General features: G+C 49.2%; 1 pseudogene; it reads left to right on the top strand.

Annotated features, from left to right (window-relative positions):
• Positions 1-18,827, top strand: part of LOC147118960 (uncharacterized) — a 208,317-nt pseudogene extending 189,490 nt beyond the window's left edge.
• Positions 18,828-21,656: the final 2,829 nt, after the last annotated feature.

Below are 21,656 nucleotides of genomic sequence, written 5' to 3'. Positions count from 1 at the left end.
CCCTTTAAAATCGACGCTCAGGCGTTCGAAGGGGCGGGTGGCCTTGATCAGGCTTGCTCTGTCCGGCCTATAGAAGTGCGGTTTGCACTCGGCGCAGATTTGGCAGCTCTTGGTCATGGTCCTGACCTCCTCGATGGAGTAGGGCAGGTTACGGGATTTGATAAAATGGAAAAACCTGGTGACCCCCGGGTGGCAGAGGTCATTGTGGAGGGACTGCAGCCTATCACTCTGCGCGTTGGCGCATGTACCACGTGATAGGGCATCTGGGGGCTCATTGAGTTTCCCTGGCCGATACAAGATATCATAATTGTAGGTGGAGAGTTCGATTCTCCACCTCAAGATCTTGTCGTTCTTGATTTTACCCCTCTGCTTATTATTAAACATAAAAGCTACTGAACGCTGGTCAGTGAGCAGGGTAAATCGTTTCCCGGCCAGGTAATGCCTCCAGTGACGCACCGCTTCTACAATAGCCTGGGCCTCCTTTTCGACGGAGGAGTGTCTCGTCTCGGGGCCCTGGAGGGTCCTTGAGAAAAAGGCCACGGGTCTGCCCGCCTGGTTAAGGGTCGCGGCTAGGGCGAAGTCGGAGGCATCGCTCTCCACTTGGAAGGGGATGGACTCATCCACCGCGTGCATTGCGGCCTTCGCGATATCGTTCTTGATAAGAGTGAAGGCTGCACACGCCTCTGGTGTCAGGGGGAAGGAGGTGGCTTTGATGAGGGGCCTGGCTTTGTCTGCATAGAGGGGCACCCACTGGGCGTAGTAGGAGAAAAACCCCAGGCATCTCTTCAGTGCTTTTTGGCAGTGGGGAAGGGGTAGCTCCATTAGGGGGCGCATTCTGTCGGGGTCGGGCCCGATGACTCCGTTCTCCACCACGCAGCCGAGGATGGCCAGGCGCTTGGTGTGAAACATACATTTTTCCTTATTGTACGTTAGGTTCAGCCGTTGGGCCGTACGGAGGAAATTTGCTAGATTAACGTCGTGGTCCTGCTGGTCGTGGCCGCAGATGGTGACGTTATCCAAATAGGGGAAGGTTGCCCGCAGCGCGTTCTGGTCAACCATTCGGTCCATCTCCCTTTGGAAGACCGAAACCCCGTTGGTGACGCCGAAGGGGACCCTAAGGAAGTGGTAGAGGCGGCCGTTTGCCTCGAAGGTAGTATACTGGCGGTCCTCATGGCGGATGGGCAGCTGGTGGTACGCTGACTTAAGGTCGATGGTGGAGAATACTTTGTATTGCGCAATCTGATTGACCATATCAGATATGCGAGGGAGGGGGTACGCGTCCAGCTGGGTGTACCGGTTTATGGTTTGGCTGTAGTCGATTACCATGCGGCGTTTTGCAGTGGTTTTAACGACTACAACCTGGGCTCGCCAGGGGCTAGTGCTACCTTCGATAATGCCCTCCTTCAATAGCCGCTCCACCTCAGAGCTGATAAAAGCTCTGTCCCCGGCACTGTACCGCCTGCTTTTGGTAGCGATGGGTTTACAGTCGCGGGTGAGGTTAGCGAACAGGGGAGGGGGGGAGACTTTTAATGTGGAAAGGCTGCAGGTGGTTTGCAGCGGGCGATTTAAAAGTTGTTGGTTGCAGACTGTGAGTGGGGGGAGGGGTCCACCGTATGCTAGTGTGACACTCTTAAGGTGGCACTGAAAATCCAACCCTAGCAGGACGGCAGCGCAAAGACGGGGCAGGACTAGCAGTTTAAATTTTTTATATTCAGTGCCCCCTACTGACAGGGTCACCACACAGTAGCCGCTGATGTCCATTGACTGGGACCTGGACGCCATAGAAACGCGATGGTGCATTGGCAGAATCGTGAGGGAGTGGCTACGTACCGTGTCGGGGTGGACGAAACTCTCTGTGCTCCCGCTGTCGATCAGGCAACTGGTGGCGCGGCCGTTTACCGCGATATCCATCATGGAGCTGGATAGATGGTGAGGGAGGGCTTGATCCAGCGTCACGGAGGCCAGTATGTGGCTTAGTGAGTCACTATAGTCATCCGCCGAGACGGTGGTCGGTTCCGGTGACGAAATGGCGGTTGAGTGCGTTGGATACGATGGCGGCGGATGCCATGCGGCCGGGGGTACACAAAATGGCGGATAAGATGGCTGCTCCCACGGCCCGCACGCTGCGCTGCTGGCTGGCTTCCCCTTGCAGGCGTTAGCGTAATGGCCTTTCTTCCCGCAGCCCGAGCAGGTAGCTGTCTTAGCTGGGCAGTGCGCTCTGGGATGTTTTAACTGGCCACAGAAATAGCATTTTTGGGCCTGGTTACTGGGCATCGAAGCAGTTCTTACCGGAGGCTGCTGTCTCGGTTGGGTCGCTGCAGCGGTTGGTGCCGGGGGCGGCGGTCCCGTGTCCCACGGTTTCGATTGCCATGTCTCGGCGCCGTTACGGGGGTATGCCTCGAGGTTTCGGTGGGCCTCCTCTAACGAGAGCGCAAGGGCAATGGCCGTCTTCAGGTCGGGTTCCTTGCTTTCTAGCAGTCTCTGCCGGGTGTGGTCTGACTGGAGGCCCCTGACGAAGGCATCACAGGCGAGTCCCTGCGCGTGCTCCACAGCCGTTACCGCTTTACAATCGCAGTCTCTGCAGAGTGCCAGTAGCGCCCGTGCAAATGCCCCTACCGATTCTCCCGGTTGCTGCCTGCGGGATCCCAAGAGGTGTCGGGCGTAAATTGTGTTCACTGGGCGCGTATATTGCCCTTTTAGTAGCTCGAGGGCCGCCACGTACGTATTAGAGTCCCGGATTAGCATATATACTTGATGGCTCACCTGGGCGGTCAAAATTTTCAGTTTGTGATCCTCCTCTGTAACCTGTGAGATTGCGAGGAAGGATTCAAAGCAGCTCAGCCAGTGTTCAAACTTGGCTGATGCACCCACCTCTTGAGGGTCGAGGTCCAGGCGTGGTGGTCTGAGGGCTCTCAGCAATGTCTGCTGTATCCGTTGCTGTTGTTGCTCCTCAGGTGTCGCCATTTAACTTTTAGCTAATAAAATTGATACGCTTATCAATTACTTCATAAAAGGTGATGAGTCGAAGAAGAGATGACGAGTCGAAAGAAGAGATGAATAAGGCTTTTATTAGCTAAGAAGAGACCATGCTTCTTCGTGAGTGACTGAACAAGTCTGAACGAAACCCACACAGTGGTGGGTGGAGTCAGCTGAGGCATGCCTCCATACACAGCGCCACCCAGAGGTGGCAATATACAATACAGTGGTTTACCACACTCTGTATCTAAACCGTGCTGTAACTGCCCTTGGAGTGTTTGATGGGACAGTGTAGAGGGAGTTTTACTCTGTATCTAACCCGTGCTGTACCTGCCCTGGGAGCGTGTGATGGGACAGTGTAGAGGGAGCTTTACTCTGTATCTAACCCGTGCTGTACCTGCCCTGGGAGTGTTTGATGGGACAGTGTAGAGGGAGCTTTACTCTGTATCTAACCCGTGCTGTACCTGCCCTGTGAGTGTTTGATGGGACAGTGTAGAAGGAGCTTTACTCTGTATCTAACGCGTGCTGTACCTGCCCTGGGAGTGTTTCAAGGGACAGTGTAAAGGGAGCTTTACTCTGTATCTAACCCGTGCTGTACCTGCCCTGGGAGTGTTTGATGGGACAGTGTCGAGGGAGCTTTACTCTGTATCTAACCCGTGCTGTACCTGCCCTGGGAGTGTTTGATGGGACAGTGTAGAGGGAGCTTTACTCTGTATCTAACCCGTGCTGTACCTGCCCTGGGAGTGTTTGATGGGACAGTGTAGAGGGAGGTTTACTCTGTATCTAACCCATGCTGTACCTGCCCTGGGAGTGTGTGATGGGACAGTGTAGAGGGAGCTTTACTCTGTATCTAACCTGTGCTGTACCTGCCCTGTGAGTGTTTGATGGGACAGTGTAGAGAGTGTTTTACTCTGTATCTAACCCGTGCTGTACCTGCCCTGGGAATGTTTGATGGGACAGTGTAGAGAGAGCTTTACTCTGTATCTAACCTGTGCTGTAGCTGCCCTGGGAGTGTTTGATGGGACAGTGTAGAGGGAGCTTTACTCTGTATCTAACCCATGCTGTACCTGCCCTGGGAGTTTGTGATGGGACAGTGTAGAGGGAGCTTTATTCTGTATCTAACCCGTGCTGTACCTGCCCTGGGAGTGTATGATGGGACAGTTTAGAGGGAGCTTTACTCTGTATCTAACCCATGCTGTACCTGCCCTGGGAGTGTTTGATGGGACAGTGTAGAGGGAGCTTTACTCTGTATCTAACCCATGCTGTACCTGTCCTGGGAGTGTGTGATGGGACAGTGTAGAGGGAGCTTTACTGTGTATCTAACCCGTGCTGTACCTGCCCTGGGAGTTTTCGATGGAACAGTGTAGAGGGAGCTTTACTCTGTATCTAACCCATGCTGTACCTGCCCTGGGAGTGTGTGATGGGACAGTGTAGAGGGAGCTTTACTCTGTTTCTAACCCGTGCTGTACCTGCCGTGGGAGTGTTTGATGGGACAGTGAAGAGGGAGCTTTACTCTGTATGTAACACGTGCTGCACCTACCCTGGGAGTGTTTGATGGGACAGTTTAGCGGGAGCTTTACTCTGTATCTAACCCGTGCTGTACCTGCCCTGGGAGTGTTTGATGCGACAGTGTAGAGGGAGCTTTACTCTGTATCTAACCCATGCTGTACCTGCCCTGGGAGTGTGTGATGGGACAGTGTAGAGGGAGCTTTACTCTGTATCTAACCCGTGCTGTACCTGCCCTGGGAGTGTTCGATGGGACAGTGTAGAGGGAGCTTTACTCTGTATCTAACCCGTGCTGTACCTGCCCTGGGAGTGTGTGATGGGACAGTGTAGAGGGAGCTTTACTCTGTATCTAACGCGTGCTGTATCTGCCCTGGGAGTGTTTCAAGGGACAGTGTAGAGGGAGCTTTACTCTGTATCTAACCCGTGCTGTACCTGTCCTGGGAGTGTTTGATGGGACAGTGTCGAGGGAGCTTTACTCTGTATCTAACCCGTGCTGTACCTGCCCTGGGAGTGTTTGATGGGACAGTGTAGAGCGTGCTTTACTCTGTATCTAACCTGTGCTGTACCTGCCCTGCGGGTGTTTGATGGGACAGTGTAGAGGGAGCTTTACTCTGTATCTAACCCATGCTGTACCTGCCCTGGGAGTGTTTGATGGGACAGTGTCGAGTGTGCTTTACTCTGTATCTAACCCGTGCTGTACCTGCCCTGGGAGTGTTTGATGGGACAGTGTCGAGGGAGCTTTACTCTGTATCTAACCCGTGCTGTACCTGCCCTGGGAGTGTTTGATGGGACAGTGTAGAGGGAGGTTTACTCTGTATCTAACCCGTGCTGTAACTGCCCTGGGAATGTTTGATGGGACAGTGTTGAGAGAGCTTTACTCTGTATCTAACCTGTGCTGTACCTGCCCTGGGAGTGTTTGATGGGACAGTGTAGAGGGAGCTTTACTCTGTATCTAACCCGTGCTGTACCTGCCCTGGGAGTTTGTGATGGGACAGTGTAGAGGGAGCTTTATTCTGTATCTAACCCGTGCTGTACCTGCCCTGGGAGTGTATGATGGGACAGTTTAGAGGGAGCTTTACTCTGTATCTAACCCATGCTGTACCTGCCCTGGGAGTGTTTGATGGGACAGTGTAGAGGGAGCTTTACTCTGTATCTAACCCATGCTGTACCTGTCCTGGGAGTGTGTGATGGGACAGTGTAAAGGGAGCTTTACTGTGTATCTAACCCGTGCTGTACCTGCCCTGGGAGTTTTCGATGGAACAGTGTAGAGGGAGCTTTACTCTGTATCTAACCCATGCTGTACCTGCCCTGGGAGTGTATGATGGGACAGTGTAGAGGGAGCTTTACTCTGTTTCTAACCCGTGCTGTACCTGCCGTGGGAGTGTTTGATGGGACAGTGTAGAGGGAGCTTTACTCTGCATGTAACACGTGCTGCACCTACCCTGGGAGTGTTTGATGGGACAGTTTAGCGGGAGCTTTACTCTGTATCTAACCCGTGCTGTACCTGCCCTGGGAGTGTGTGATGGGACAGTGTAGAGGGAGCTTTACTCTGTATCTAACCCGTGCTGTAACTGCCCTTGGAGTGTTTGATGGGACAGTGTAGAGGGAGTTTTACTCTGTATCTAACCCGTGCTGTACCTGCCCTGGGAGCGTGTGATGGGACAGTGTAGAGGGAGCTTTACTCTGTATCTAACCCGTGCTGTACCTGCCCTGGGAGTGTTTGATGGGACAGTGTAGAAGGAGCTTTACTCTCTATCTAACCTGTGCTGTACCTGCCCTGGGAGTGATTGATGGGACAGTGTAGAGGGTGCTTTACTCTGTATCTAACCCGTGCTGTACCTGCCCTGGGAGTTTGTGATGGGACAGTGTAGAGGGAGCTTTATTCTGTATCTAACCCGTGCTGTACCTGCCCTGGGAGTGTATGATGGGACAGTTTAGAGGGAGCTTTACTCTGTATCTAACCCATGCTGTACCTGCCCTGGGAGTGTTTGATGGGACAGTGTAGAGGGAGCTTTACTCTGTATCTAACCCATGCTGTACCTGTCCTGGGAGTGTGTGATGGGACAGTGTAGAGGGAGCTTTACTGTGTATCTAACCCGTGCTGTACCTGCCCTGGGAGTTTTCGATGGAACAGTGTAGAGGGAGCTTTACTCTGTATCTAACCCATGCTGTACCTGCCCTGGGAGTGTGTGATGGGACAGTGTAGAGGGAGCTTTACTCTGTTTCTAACCCGTGCTGTACCTGCCGTGGGAGTGTTTGATGGGACAGTGAAGAGGGAGCTTTACTCTGTATGTAACACGTGCTGCACCTACCCTGGGAGTGTTTGATGGGACAGTTTAGCGGGAGCTTTACTCTGTATCTAACCCGTGCTGTACCTGCCCTGGGAGTGTTTGATGCGACAGTGTAGAGGGAGCTTTACTCTGTATCTAACCCATGCTGTACCTGCCCTGGGAGTGTGTGATGGGACAGTGTAGAGGGAGCTTTACTCTGTATCTAACCCGTGCTGTACCTGCCCTGGGAGTGTTCGATGGGACAGTGTAGAGGGAGCTTTACTCTGTATCTAACCCGTGCTGTACCTGCCCTGGGAGTGTGTGATGGGACAGTGTAGAGGGAGCTTTACTCTGTATCTAACGCGTGCTGTATCTGCCCTGGGAGTGTTTCAAGGGACAGTGTAGAGGGAGCTTTACTCTGTATCTAACCCGTGCTGTACCTGTCCTGGGAGTGTTTGATGGGACAGTGTCGAGGGAGCTTTACTCTGTATCTAACCCGTGCTGTACCTGCCCTGGGAGTGTTTGATGGGACAGTGTAGAGCGTGCTTTACTCTGTATCTAACCTGTGCTGTACCTGCCCTGCGGGTGTTTGATGGGACAGTGTAGAGGGAGCTTTACTCTGTATCTAACCCATGCTGTACCTGCCCTGGGAGTGTTTGATGGGACAGTGTCGAGTGTGCTTTACTCTGTATCTAACCCGTGCTGTACCTGCCCTGGGAGTGTTTGATGGGACAGTGTCGAGGGAGCTTTACTCTGTATCTAACCCGTGCTGTACCTGCCCTGGGAGTGTTTGATGGGACAGTGTAGAGGGAGGTTTACTCTGTATCTAACCCGTGCTGTAACTGCCCTGGGAATGTTTGATGGGACAGTGTTGAGAGAGCTTTACTCTGTATCTAACCTGTGCTGTACCTGCCCTGGGAGTGTTTGATGGGACAGTGTAGAGGGAGCTTTACTCTGTATCTAACCCGTGCTGTACCTGCCCTGGGAGTTTGTGATGGGACAGTGTAGAGGGAGCTTTATTCTGTATCTAACCCGTGCTGTACCTGCCCTGGGAGTGTATGATGGGACAGTTTAGAGGGAGCTTTACTCTGTATCTAACCCATGCTGTACCTGCCCTGGGAGTGTTTGATGGGACAGTGTAGAGGGAGCTTTACTCTGTATCTAACCCATGCTGTACCTGTCCTGGGAGTGTGTGATGGGACAGTGTAAAGGGAGCTTTACTGTGTATCTAACCCGTGCTGTACCTGCCCTGGGAGTTTTCGATGGAACAGTGTAGAGGGAGCTTTACTCTGTATCTAACCCATGCTGTACCTGCCCTGGGAGTGTATGATGGGACAGTGTAGAGGGAGCTTTACTCTGTTTCTAACCCGTGCTGTACCTGCCGTGGGAGTGTTTGATGGGACAGTGTAGAGGGAGCTTTACTCTGCATGTAACACGTGCTGCACCTACCCTGGGAGTGTTTGATGGGACAGTTTAGCGGGAGCTTTACTCTGTATCTAACCCGTGCTGTACCTGCCCTGGGAGTGTGTGATGGGACAGTGTAGAGGGAGCTTTACTCTGTATCTAACCCGTGCTGTAACTGCCCTTGGAGTGTTTGATGGGACAGTGTAGAGGGAGTTTTACTCTGTATCTAACCCGTGCTGTACCTGCCCTGGGAGCGTGTGATGGGACAGTGTAGAGGGAGCTTTACTCTGTATCTAACCCATGCTGTACCTGCCCTGGGAGTGTTTGATGGGACAGTGTAGAAGGAGCTTTACTCTCTATCTAACCTGTGCTGTACCTGCCCTGGGAGTGATTGATGGGACAGTGTAGAGGGTGCTTTACTCTGTATCTAACCCGTACTGTACCTGGCCTGGGAGTGTTTGATGGGACAGTTTAGAGGGAGCTTTACTCTGTATCTAACCCGTGCTGAACCTGCCCTGGGAATGTTTGATGGGACAGTGTAGAGAGAGTTTTACTCTGTATCTAACCCGTGCTGTACCTGCCCTGGGAGTGTTTGATGGGATAGTGTAGAGGGTGCTTTACTCTGTATCTAACCCGTGCTGTACCTGGCCTTGGAGTGTTTGATGGGACAGTGTAGCGGGAGCTTTACTCTGTGTCTAACCCGTGCTGTACCTGCCCTGGGAGTGTTTGATGGGACAGTGTAGAGAAAGTTTTACTCTGTATCTACCCCGTGCTGTACCTGCCCTGGGAGTGTTTGATGGGACAGTGTAGAGGGAGATTTACTCTGTATCTAACCCGTGCTGTACCTGCCCTGGGAGTGTTTGATGGGACAGTGTAGAGAAAGTTTTACTCTGTATCTAACCCGTGCTGTACCTGCCCTGGGAGTGTTTGATGGGACAGTGTAGAGAAAGTTTTACTCTGTATCTACCCCGTGCTGTACCTGCCCTGGGAGTGTTTGATGGGACAGTGTAGAGAAAGTTTTACTCTGTATCTAACCCATGCTGTACCTGCCCTGGGAGTGTTTGAAGCTGCTGGGTTTAACCCCCAGTACTTCTGAGCCCAGGAGGACCCAACAATTTCCCATGTGAGACTGTCAGGGGAGGTGGATTCTGGGAGAGATTAGGTTGTTAAACAGACACTGTCCCTACAATGTAAAATAATATTGTTTTAGGAACAAGTATTTCTGTGGAGGCTTTTAATCCATTTTGCATATTCAGATTTATTTTAATTCATTATTGGGATTTGGGCGTCACTAGCAAGGCCAACATATATTACATACATACGTAGGATATACGGCACAGAAACAGGCCATTCGGCCCAACCAGTCCATGCCGGCATTTATGCTTCACTCGAGCCTCCTCCCATCTTTCCTCATCTAAATCTATCAGCATAACCCTCTATTCCCTTCTCCCTCATATGCTTGTCCAGCCTCCCCTTAAATGCATCGATACTATTCACTTCAACCACTCCCTGTGGTAGCGAGTTCCACATTCTCACCACTCTCTGGGTAAAGAAGTTTATTCTGAATTCCCTATTGGATTTCTTGGTGACTATCTTATATTGATGGCCTCTAGTTATGCTCTTCCCCACAAGTGGAAACATTCTCTCTGTATCCACTCTATCAAAACTTTTCATAATTTTAAAGACCTCTATTCGGTCACCCCTCAGCCTTTTTACAAGAGAAGAGACCCAGCCTGTTCATCCTTTCCTGATCTGTATACCCTCGCATTTCTGGTATCGTCCTTGTAAATCTTCTCTGCACCCTCTCCAGTGCCTCTATATCCTATTTATAATATGGTGACCAGAACTGTACGCAGTACTCCAAGTGTGGTCTGGCCAAGGTTTGATACAGGTTTAGCATAACTTACCTACTTTTCAATTCTATCCCTCGAGAAATAAACCCTAGTGCTTGGTTTGCTTTTTTTATGGCCTTGCTAACCTGTGTCGCAACTTTTAGTGATTTGTGTATTTGTACTCCGAGATCCCTTTGTTCCTCTACCCCACCTAGACTCGCACCCTCCAGGTGATAACTGACCTCCCTATTCTTCCTACCAAAATGTAATACCTCACATTTATCTGTGTTGAACTTCATTTGTCAATTATATGCTCATTCTGCAAGTTTATTAATGTCCTCCTGTAATGTGTTGCAGTCCTCCTCAGTATTGACTAGCCCCCCCCAATTTGGTGTCATGTGCAAATTTAGAAATTGAGTTTTTGATTCCAAAGTCTAAATCGTTAATGTAAATTGTGAACAGCAGTGATCTCAGCACTGATCCTTGTGGAACGCCACCACCCATCATATATTGCCAATCCTCAGGTTCCCTTTGAGAAGGTGATGATGGGCCGCCTTCTTCAACCGCTGCAGTCCGTGTGGTGAAAGTACTCCCACAATGCTGTTAGGTAAGGAGTTACATGATTCCCAACCAGGATTGGTGAAGGAACGGCGATATATGTCCAAGTCAGAATGGTGTGTGGCTTGCTGGTAAACTTGGAGGTGATGGTGCTCCCATGCACCGGTTTCCCTTGTCCTTCTAGGTGGTGGAGGTCGTGGGCTTGGGAGGTTCGGTCAAAGTTGCAGATGTATAAAGCCCCTCTCCTTCTCCCCCACCTCTCTCTCTCTCCTCCCATAGAGGCCAGAGTCTTGTGTAGGCAGGTTCCCTTCCCTGAAGGACATTTGGATTTTCAGAAGGCATTCGATAAGGTGCCACATAAAAGGTTACTGCACAAGAGCTCACATGGTTGGGGGTAATTTATTAGCATGGATCGAGGATTGTCTAACTAACAGAAAAGAGAGAGTCGGGATAAATGGGTCATTTTCCAGTTGGTAAACGGTAACTAGTGGGGCACCACAGGGATCAGTGCTGGGGCCTCAACTATTTACAATCTACATTAATGACTTGGATGAAGGGACCGAGCGTACTGTAGCCAAATTTGCTGATGATACAAAGATAGGTGGGAAAGCAAGTTGTGAAGAGGGCACAAAGAATCCACAAAGGGATAGAGATAGGCTAAGTGAGTGGGCAAACATTTGGCAGATGGATTATAATGTGGGAAAGTGTGAGGCTATCCACTTTGGTAGGAAAAATAAAAAAGCAAATTATTATTTAAATGGAGAGAGATTACAAAATGCTGCAGTACAGAGGGACCTGGGGGTCCTTGTGCATGAAACACAAAAAGTTAGTGTGGTGTATGTAACCTGTTCCACCTTAAGAGAACTACCTTAAGAGATGTACTACTTTCTCTTGGCTGCTGTATACTGTAATACCGGTGGTGACCACACCGGTATATAAACGTTGTGTAGTGATTTGCTGGACAGTTCAGCCCTGACCTCCGAATAGTAAAGACCTGTTAAAGTTATTCTTGTTGTCTGTGTCCAGTGATTTATAATAAGCATAACTGGGACACACAGACTCAACAGTGGCGACGAGTCCGATCTTACCCTGCGGCAGTTTTACATCCAAGGCAGCTTCGTCCACAGAACGGGCGTCGAGAAGAGGCATCCGCCCTCATCATCCTGCTGAGCACCACATCGCACGGGAGGCATCGAGAACCCGGATTAAAAAGAAAAATTCTGACCACGAAGCCCTCCATCAGCGACAGGCAGTGATCATCCCTTCTACCACGGTGGTGGGTAAGCCGATCAGCGACACGAGCAGAAAGTCGGCCGCGTTGGCTGTGGAGTAGGGGAGGGAAAACGGAGGAAAAAGGGCGGAGAACTCGACCGCGGCCGGTGAAAAGGACCGGCCTGCAAGCGGGGCTGAGCGGCGCAACAGCAGGGGAAGCGTGAATACCCACGGGAACCGCGGGGGAGTAAAAATCAGCGTCGGGGAATTGAGAACCGCTGGGGAGGCGAGAACGGCAGCAGCACGGCAATCGCCATTGCAGCCAACGGGGGAAGAAGGCAAACGCGGGAAGCCGCCATTGTAGTCGGCGGGGGAAGAAGACGAGCGCGGGAAAAACCGCCAAGCGCGGGAAGCCGCCATTTTAGTAGGCGGGGGAAGAAGACAAGCGCGGGAAGCCGCCATTTTGGGAAAAAGAAAATTTAAAGAAACTTGCAAGGATGCCTAAACATGGTAACATCAATGCTTTTGATAGCGATGTCGAAGATTGGGCTACGTATGTAGAACGCATTGGAGTTTATTGTACAGCAAATGAAGTACCAGATGATAAGAAAGCAATAACATTATTAAACTCAATGGGGGCGAAGACGTACGGGTTATTGAAGCATCTGATAACACCAGATAAACCGGCGGATCAGACTTTCGTGAAAATTGTTACGATCCTGCAAGATCATTTAAACCCCACGCCGCTGATGATAGCGGAACGATTTAAATTTTACAGCAGAACGCAGCTGATAGAGGAAAGCAACGCTGAATTCTTAATTGAACTGCGTAAGCTATCAAAGTACTGTCAGTTTGGTACAGGACTAGCAGATGCTCTGAGAGATAAATTCGTGTGTGGATTATTAGAAGAAGGAACACAAAAGCGTCTGCTAGAAGAAAAGGACCTTACGCTTGAGAAAGCTGTCACCATTGCAGCATCGCACGAGGCCGCAGCAAGAGGCACCGTGGAAATGCAACTAAGGTCATCGGAACTCAGCACCAATCAAATGGCATTGGGTGCAGTAAAGTGTTATCGTTGCGGAAGGACAACGCACAATCAGAATCAGTGCTGGTTCAAAAATCAGGAATGCAGAAAATGTGGCAAGCTCGGTCACATAGCTAAAGTATGCCGGTCAGGTAAGAAGACCAGCAGCAGAAAGTCACCGCAGGAAAAGTGCAAAAAAGTACACAAGGTGACAGAGAACAGTTCGGATGAACAGAAGACGGATTCAGACTCCAGCAGTAAGGAACTGGGTTTTCTAAGAATACATAATGTGGGTAACACAGCAGACCACCAAACTATCTGGGTCACACTTCAGATAGCAGGAGTCCAAGTGAAGATGGAATTGGACACTGGATCGGCATTGACGGTCATGAATAAGCAAGATTACAAAAGGTTATTTCCACACATTCCCTTAAGGGATGCGGAGATTGTTTTGAAAACATACACGGGGCAAAGAGTATACCCCATTGGAAAGATAAAGGTAAAGGTGGTCCACAAGGATAAAGAAAGCCGAGGAATGGACTTATATGTGTTACCTGAGGGAGGTCCACCATTACTGGGACGGGAATGGATCAGGAGAATAAATATGGTCTGGCATTCCTTAAAAGCACTAACTGTAGATTCCGGCAAAAAGGAAGATGTCAAACCTAAACGACTGTCCAGAATATTGGATGATGCTAAAGAGGTGTTCCAGCAGGGACTGGGAACACTGAAAGGAATTATGGCAAACATCAAAGTTGAAGAACATGCAAACCCGAAATTTTTCAAAGCCAGACCGGTACCTTATGCGATACGACCTGCTGTGGAAGCTGAGCTGGAAGGACTAGAATGGTCCGGAGTACTGTCAAAGGTGGACTGGAGTGAATGGGCCATGCCCATTGTTCCCGTCATGAAGCATTCATCGAGTAACAAACCGGGGGAACCGGGGAAGGTTCGCATCTGTGGCGATTTCAAGATCACTGTTAATCCGGTGCTTCACACGGTGCAATATCCGCTTCCACGGATTGAGGATATCTTTGCTTCGTTGGCTGGCGGGAAACACTTCACCAAGATAGACCTGGCGCAGGCGTATTTACAGATGGAAGTTGATGAAGCGTCACGCCAGTATCTCACGATCAACACGCATAAGGGCTTATATCGGTATAATAGACTGGTTTTTGGAGTGGCATCGGCTCCAGCGATTTGGCAAAGGGCCATGGAGCAGATATTACAGGGAATTCCAGGCACACAATGTTACCTGGATGACATTCTGATTACAGGAAATGATGATGGGGAACACCTTGCAAATTTGGAACAGGTGCTCAACAGATTGAAAGAATATGGACTTCGAGTTAATCACCAGGAATGTGAGTTCTTTCAGAAGCAAATCTCATGCTGTGGTCACGTCATTGACCAGGAGGGGCTTCACAAGTCACCTGACAAGATCGAAGCTGTTGTGAAGGCTCCCGCTCCGGAGAATGTATCCCAGTTGAGGTCGTTCCTAGGGTTGATTAACTATTACCATAAGTTTCTGCCAAATTTATCCACGGTGCTACACCCGCTGAACGCTCTTTTGCAGAAGGGAGTGCCATGGAAGTGGAGCGAGGACTGTAAGCGGGCCTTTCACAAAGGCAAGGCATTGATCACCTCTGAGGAATTGTTGGCTCACTTTAATCCAACGCTGCCTATTCGGTTAGCTTGTGATGCTTCTCCATATGGTATTGGGGCAGTGCTCTCACATAAGTTGCCAAATGGCTTGGAAAGACCAGTCACATTCGCATCCAGATCATTGACCTCCGCTGAGCGCAACTATGCTCAGATAGATAGGGAGGCTCTCAGCCTTGTGTGGGGAGTAAAAAAATTTAATCATTACCTGCAAGGGCAAAAGTTTACGCTGCTGACAGACCACCAGCCGTTGGTTTCCATTTTTAACCCTAAGAAGGGTGTTTCGGTGATGACAGCGCAGAGGCTCCAGAGATGGTCCCTTTTCCTAGGGGCACATCAATATCAGATCGAATTCAAAGGTACAAAGCAACATGGTAATGCTGATGGGCTGTCGCGCCTGCCACTACCTACAGTGGAAGAGGCACCGACAGTTGACCTTGTTGAGCTATTTCACTCGACCATCATCGAATGTTTACCAGTCACCAATGCAAGTATTGAGAGAGAAACCAGGAACGACCCGACACTGTCTCGGGTCTACGAATTGACAGTGAAAGGATGGCCAGCTCATGGTGAACCACTGTTACCGGCATTCTCAGCCAGACGAGAAAAGCTGTCCGTCTGTCAAGGAACATTGATGTATGGAACACGGGTGATTATTCCTCCTAAATTAAGGGAGAGAGTTCTAAAGGAACTGCATGAAGGTCATCTGGGGGGAGTCAAGATGAAAAGCCTTGCTAGGGCTTATGTGTGGTGGCCGGGTATCAACCAACAGATAGAGGATCTGACGAAAAGCTGCTCAGGGTGCCAAAAAGTTCAAAATGCACCTCCGATTGCACTGCTGCATCCATGGGAATGGCCTTCAACCCCTTGGCAACGTGTACATATTGACTTTGCTGGTCCATTCATGGACTCCATGTTTTTAATTGCGGTGGACGCACATTCTAAATGGCCAGAAGTGATTAAGATGACTACCACTGCCTCGGAAAAGACGATCGCGGTGCTAAGAACGATATTTGCAAGAAATGGATTGCCAGAACAAATATGTTCAGACAACGGACCGCAGTTCATGTCAGAAGAATTCCAGAAATTCATGAAGAAGAATGGGGTGAAACATTATACCTCTGCCCCATATCATCCGGCTACAAACGGGTTGGCCGAGAGATTTGTACAAACGTTCAAAAAAGCAATAAAGGCCATGAGCGAAGATCAGATTCCACTACAACACAAGGTGGACAATTTCCTACTGGCATATCGAAACGCCACTCATGCAGTGACAAACCAAAGTCCTGCCATGATGTTCTATAACAGGAGGTTGCGGTCCAGGTTGGACTTGTTAAACCAAATGTGCGGAGGGAAGTCGAAAACAAACAGTTCCAGCATATAAATAACAAGACCACTCGGAGTTTCGAAATAGGACAACCAGTGTTAGCCCGGGATTTTAAGAATGAGAAATGGCAATCTGGAACAATTCGGGCCAGACAAGGACCCCTGATGTACACAGTAGATATTGGTGAAAATGTAATACGACGTCATGCTGACCAACTGGTAGAATCGAGAACAAGGGTTGAACCCATGGTTACGGCAGAGACAACCGTGCAAGAAGTTAGTGAACCTGAAGCATCTACCTCAGAAGTGAATGTACCTGATGATGATGTCCAATCCATAAGAGATCAACTGGATGAGTCACCCCAGCAACGAGAATCAGAGACCCCTGCAAGGCATTATCCAACTCGGATCAGGAGGCCTCCTCAGAGACTGAATCTTTGAACTGTTTTGCATGAAGTTGTATATATATATATATATATATGTTATTATGTTATGTTAAATGGGGATATACACTGTTAAGCTAAAAAGGGAGGATTGTGGTGTATGTAACCTGTTCCACCTTAAGAGAACTACCTTAAGAGATGTACTACTTTCTCTTGGCTGCTGTATACTGTAATACCGGTGGTGACCACACCGGTATATAAACATTGTGTTGTGATTTGCTGGGCAGTTTAGCCCTGACCTCCGAATAGTAAAGACCTGTTAAAGTTATTCTTGTTGTCTGTGTCCAGTGATTTATAATAAGCATAACTGGGACACACAGACTCAACAGTTAGCATGCAGGTACAGCAAGTAATCAGGAAGGCAAATGGAATGTTGGCCTTTATTTCAAGGGGGCTGGAGCATAAAAGCAGGGAAGTCCTGCTACAAACGTACAGGGTATTGGTGACACCTCACCTGGAGTACTGTGTACAGTTTTGGTCTCCTTATTTAAGGAGGGATATACTTGCATTGGAGGCAGCACGGTGGCATAGTGGTTAGCACTGTTACCTCACAGCACCAGGGACCCGGGTTCAAATCTGGCCTCGGGTGACTGTCTGTGTGGAGTTTGCACATTCTCCCCGTGTTTGCGTGGGTTTCCTCCGGGTGCTCCGGTTTCCTCCCACAGTCCAAAGATGTGCGGGTTAGGTTGATTGGCCATGACAAAAATTGGCCCTTAGTGTTAGGGGGGGATTAAATACATGGGGTTACGGGGATAGGGCTTGTGTGGGATGGCTGTCGGTGTAGGGACCGGGTGCTAGGGTTTTGATGATCAGCCATGATCTCGTTGAATGGCGGAGCAGGCTCGAAGGGCTGAATGGCCTACTCCTGCTCCTATCTTCTATGTTTCTATGTTTCTATGAGGCAGTTCAGAGAAGGTTCACGAGGTTGATTCCTTAGATGAAGGGGTTGACTTATGAAGAAAGGTTGAGCAGGCTGGGCCTATACTCATTGGAGTTTAGAAGAATGAGAGGTGATCTTATTGAAACATATAAGATACTGAGGGGCTCGACAAGGTAGATGCAAAGAAGATGTTTCCCCTCGTGGGGAAATCTGGAACTCGGGGGCATAGTTTCAGAATAAAGGGTCGCACTTTTAAAACTGAGATGAGGAGGAATTTTTTCACTCAGAGGGTCGTAAATCTGTGGAGTTCTCTGCCCCAGCGAGCTGTGGAGGCTGGGTCATTGAATACATTTAAGGTGGAGATAGACAGATTTTTGAACAATAAGGGAGTGATGGGTTATGGGGAGCGGGCAGGGAAATGGAGCTGAGCCCAAGATCAGATCAGCCATGATCTCATTAAATGGCGGAGCAGGCTCGAGGGGCCAAGTGGCCGACTCCTGCTCCTATTTCTTATGTTCTTATTAGAGAACCAGTTGGGTTTTTATGACAGTCCGGCAGCTTTCATGGTCACTTGTTTCTGGTGCTGGCCCCACAAATGACCAGATTCATTGAGCACAATATCACAAACTGCCTTTCCTTTTTTGTGGGTTCTCTCTCACGCTTCCTTTTTCCTGTTTTGAATTCATTTTACAGGGTATTAGAAGGGGAGGATTTGCAGACAGGAAGCTCAAACTAAACATCATGTCAAGAGTAACTTGCTTCATCAGGACCTGAATATCATTGGCCTTTGCACATGGAAGCAAAAAGCACCATTCACAGCGGGGAGAAACCGTACACGTGTTCTGTGTGTGGACGAGGCTTCAGCCGATACTCTGGCCTATCGAGACACAAGCGCATTCACACCGGGGAGAAGCCATTCACCTGCTCTGAGTGTGGGAAGGGATTCACTAATTCATCTCAACTACTGAGACACCAGCGAGTTCACACTGGGGAGAAGGCGTTCACCTGCCCTGTGTGTGAGAAGAGGTTCACTTGTTCATCCAACCTGCAGACACACCAGCATGTTCACACTGATATGAGACCCTTTACATGTTCTGACTGTGAGAAGAGCTTTAAAAGCAAAAAGGATCTGCTGAGACACCAGCGAGTTCACACTGGGGAGATTCTATTCACCTGCTCTGTGTGTGGGAAGGGATTCACTTGTTCATCGTACTTGCTGAGACACCAGCGAGTTCACACTGGGGAGAGGTCGTTCACCTGCTTGTTGTGTGGGAAGGGATTCATTCAGTCTTCCCACCTACTGACAAACCAGCGAGTTCACACTGGGGAGAGGCCATCCACCTGCTCCATGTGTGGGAAGGGATTCATTCAGTCATCCAACCTCCTGACACATCAGCAAGTTCACACTGGGAAGAGGCGTTCACCTGCTTGTTGTGTGGGAAGGGATTCACTCAGTCCTCCCACTTACTGACACACCAGCGAGTTCACACTGGGGAGAGGCCATTCACCTGCCCCGTGTGTGGGAAGGGATTCACTCAGTCATCCGACCTCCTGACACACCAGCGAGTTCACACTGGGGAGAGGCCGTTCACCTGCTCTGACTGTGGGAAGGGATTCAGTCGTTCATCCAACCTGCTGACACACCAGCGAGTTCACACCGGGGAAAGGGCGTTCACCAGCTCCGTGTGTGGGAAGAGATTCACTCGTTCATCCCACCTGCTGAGACACCAGTGAGTTCACAATTCACTGCAGGGGTTGAATTCTGCTGTTATTGCTGCTGTTAATCACATCCAGGACTGAGCCATGATCATTCTGACAGTTGGGGTTTGTTTCTGCTGATGTTAATAACCCCTCTAACTGGGCTGGAGTTTAATATTCTGATTAGATGTCAAATAAATCAGCTTTGTTTTAAAAACATTGTTGTAGATTTTTCTCTTTCCCACCTGAGTGTTTAGCATCACCTGGCTGGAGCTCAGAAAGGACAATCTGGGGGAGGATCGTACGGCGGGAACAGAACTTCAGCCTGGACACAGTCCTTCAGGGCCACACTGAGAGGGGCAAATGGCACTTTGGTCTTTCTCGTCTCTCTTCACTGACAGCAAAGTCGCCGTGCGGGTTAATCTCGAGGCGTGTGAGAAATATGTCCCAGCCGCTCTCTTCCATGGTTCAGAACTCCTAGACACAGAACAGAAGGCTCCTTTACAACAGTGTTTAGAGTCAGGAAGAACAACGGTGAATGCTGGAAACGTGCTGTCAAATCAGAGATTGGTATCAAACTGCGATCTGTTCCTGACTGAAAGTGAAGCGGCAGGTTTAAGTTTCCAGCCTAAAAATGACTGGTAATTATTCTATGAAAGTTTAACATGTTTGTGTGACAGTCCTGAATCTACCATTTTAAGGCAGGTTAAAATAAATTGGTTAAAGTCTGCATTAAAAAGCAGATGGAAGAGTTCACAGGAGCCTGTTAACTGCTGGTACAATTATACAACAGACATTTGGTCTCCAGATAAAGAAGGACCTGCAGCGTGTTTCCAGGAATTCCCTATTTTATTGATGTGTGTGTGTGTTAGACACCAGGATAACTAAAAATACATGACCTGGAACACCCACAGGGATGCGATCCCGACAGTTACTCTGGGATCACTCCCGCTGTGGAACTCCACCACTGACCCTGCTGAAGGTTGTAGGCTCAGGGAGTGGGGCCTCTGGGAGTGGACAGTAAGAAAGCTGGGCTTCAGTATCCTGACAAATGCATGGCAAGGAACCAGAGGAATCCTTACTAAGGAACCGTCTGGGGTTTTACCGGCCAGCGTAGGTCTAAGGGTGAATGATTCCTGACTCCCCGACATGTCTTACATTGAACCCAGTTTGTAACAAGGTGAGTTCAGTTTACAGGAGAATAGGAACAAATATCACCCACAATTGAGGGAGTCAGAAGCAGCCATTAGAGAAGCTCAGAGATCTTTTGGAAGATGGTGTACAATTGTGGTAAAAATAGTAAAAGCTTTTCCAGCTATGTCAGGAGTCAGAAGACATAGTTACACAGAGTTACACAGAATTACAGAGTCTACAGCACAGGAACAGGCCATTCGGCCCAACTGGTCAATGCTGGTGTTTCTGCTCCACACGAAGTCCCCTCCCACCACTCTTCATCTAACCCTATTAGCATATCCTTCTATTCCTTTCTCCCTCATGTGCTTATCTACCTTCCCCATGAATGTATCTGTGCGATTCGCTTCAACTACTCCTTGTGGTAGCACGTTCCACATTCTGACCTCTCTTTGGGTAAAGAAGTTTCCCCTGAATTCCCCATTGGATTTATTAGAGACTGTGTTATATTTATGACCTGTAGTTTTGGACTCCCCCACAAGTGGAAACATTTTCTCCAGGTCCACCCGATATAACCTTTTCATAATCTTAAAGACCTCGATCAGGTCACCCATCGGCCTTCTCTTTATTCTAGAGAAAAGAGCCCCAGCCTGTTCAGCCTTTCCTGATAAGTATAACCTCTCAGTTCTAGGATCATCCTTGCAAAACCTTTTTCCACCTTCTCCAGTGCCTCTATATCCTTTTTACAATATGGAGACCAGAACTGTGCACTGTACGCCAAGTGTGGTCTAACCAATGTCCTATACAAGTTTAACATAACTTTTCTGCTTTTCAATTCTATCCCTCTAGAAATGATCCCCAGTCCATTGTTTGCTCCTGTTATGGCCTCATTAACCTGCGTCGCTACTTTTAGTGATTTGTGTATCTGGACCCCGAGATCCCTTTGCTCCTCTACCCCATTTAGATTCTTATTTTCCAAGTAGTTTGTGGCCTCCTTATTCTACCTACCAAAATGCACCACCTATCTTAAAATTCATTTGCTAATTGCCCTCCCATTCTGGAAGTCTTGCGTTTTTTTAATATTCGTTCATGGGATGTGGGCGTCGCTGGCAAGGCCAGCATTTATTGCCCATCCCTAGTTGCCCTTGAGAAGGTGGTGGTGAGCCGCCTTCTTGAACCGCTGCAGTCCGTGTGATGAAGGTCCTCCCACAGTGCTGTTAGAGAGGGAGTTTAACCCATGATTTTGTCACAGTCTTCCTCAGTATTAACTCTACCTCCCAATTTGGCGTCATTGACAAATTTTGAAATTGGACTTCCAATTCCCGAGTCCAAATCGTTTCTGTAAACAGTGAACAACAGTGGACCAAGCACTGATCCCTGTGGAACACCACTTCCCAACTTTTGCCAGTCTGAGTAGCTACTCTCAACCCCTTCACTGTTTTCTGTTGTATAACCAGCTTGCTATCCATAAACAGTATGTAAGATCTAGAAGATGACCAAGGTCAGGCCGTCTGGAGTGAAGGGCCCAGCAGCAGAATGGATGGAAAGATGGCTACAAAACAGAAATCAGAGGGCTGGAGTTAAGGGAAGTTTGTTGCGATCTTTCCATCCATTCTGCTGCCTGGCCCTTGACTCCATACGGCCTGACCGTGGTCATCTTGTAGACCGTACATACTGCAGACACAGTGCACCAGTGGTGGAGGGGGTGGATATTGAGTCCTGTGGCAGGGGCGC

Source organism: Somniosus microcephalus, chromosome 4 (assembly GCF_052327205.1).
Source record: "Somniosus microcephalus isolate GS21.2 chromosome 4, FLI_Smic_1.0, whole genome shotgun sequence".
Lineage (NCBI taxonomy): Eukaryota > Metazoa > Chordata > Chondrichthyes > Squaliformes > Somniosidae > Somniosus > Somniosus microcephalus.
Note: the sequence above shows the minus strand (reverse complement) of the source record. Positions and strands in the feature narration are given on the sequence as shown.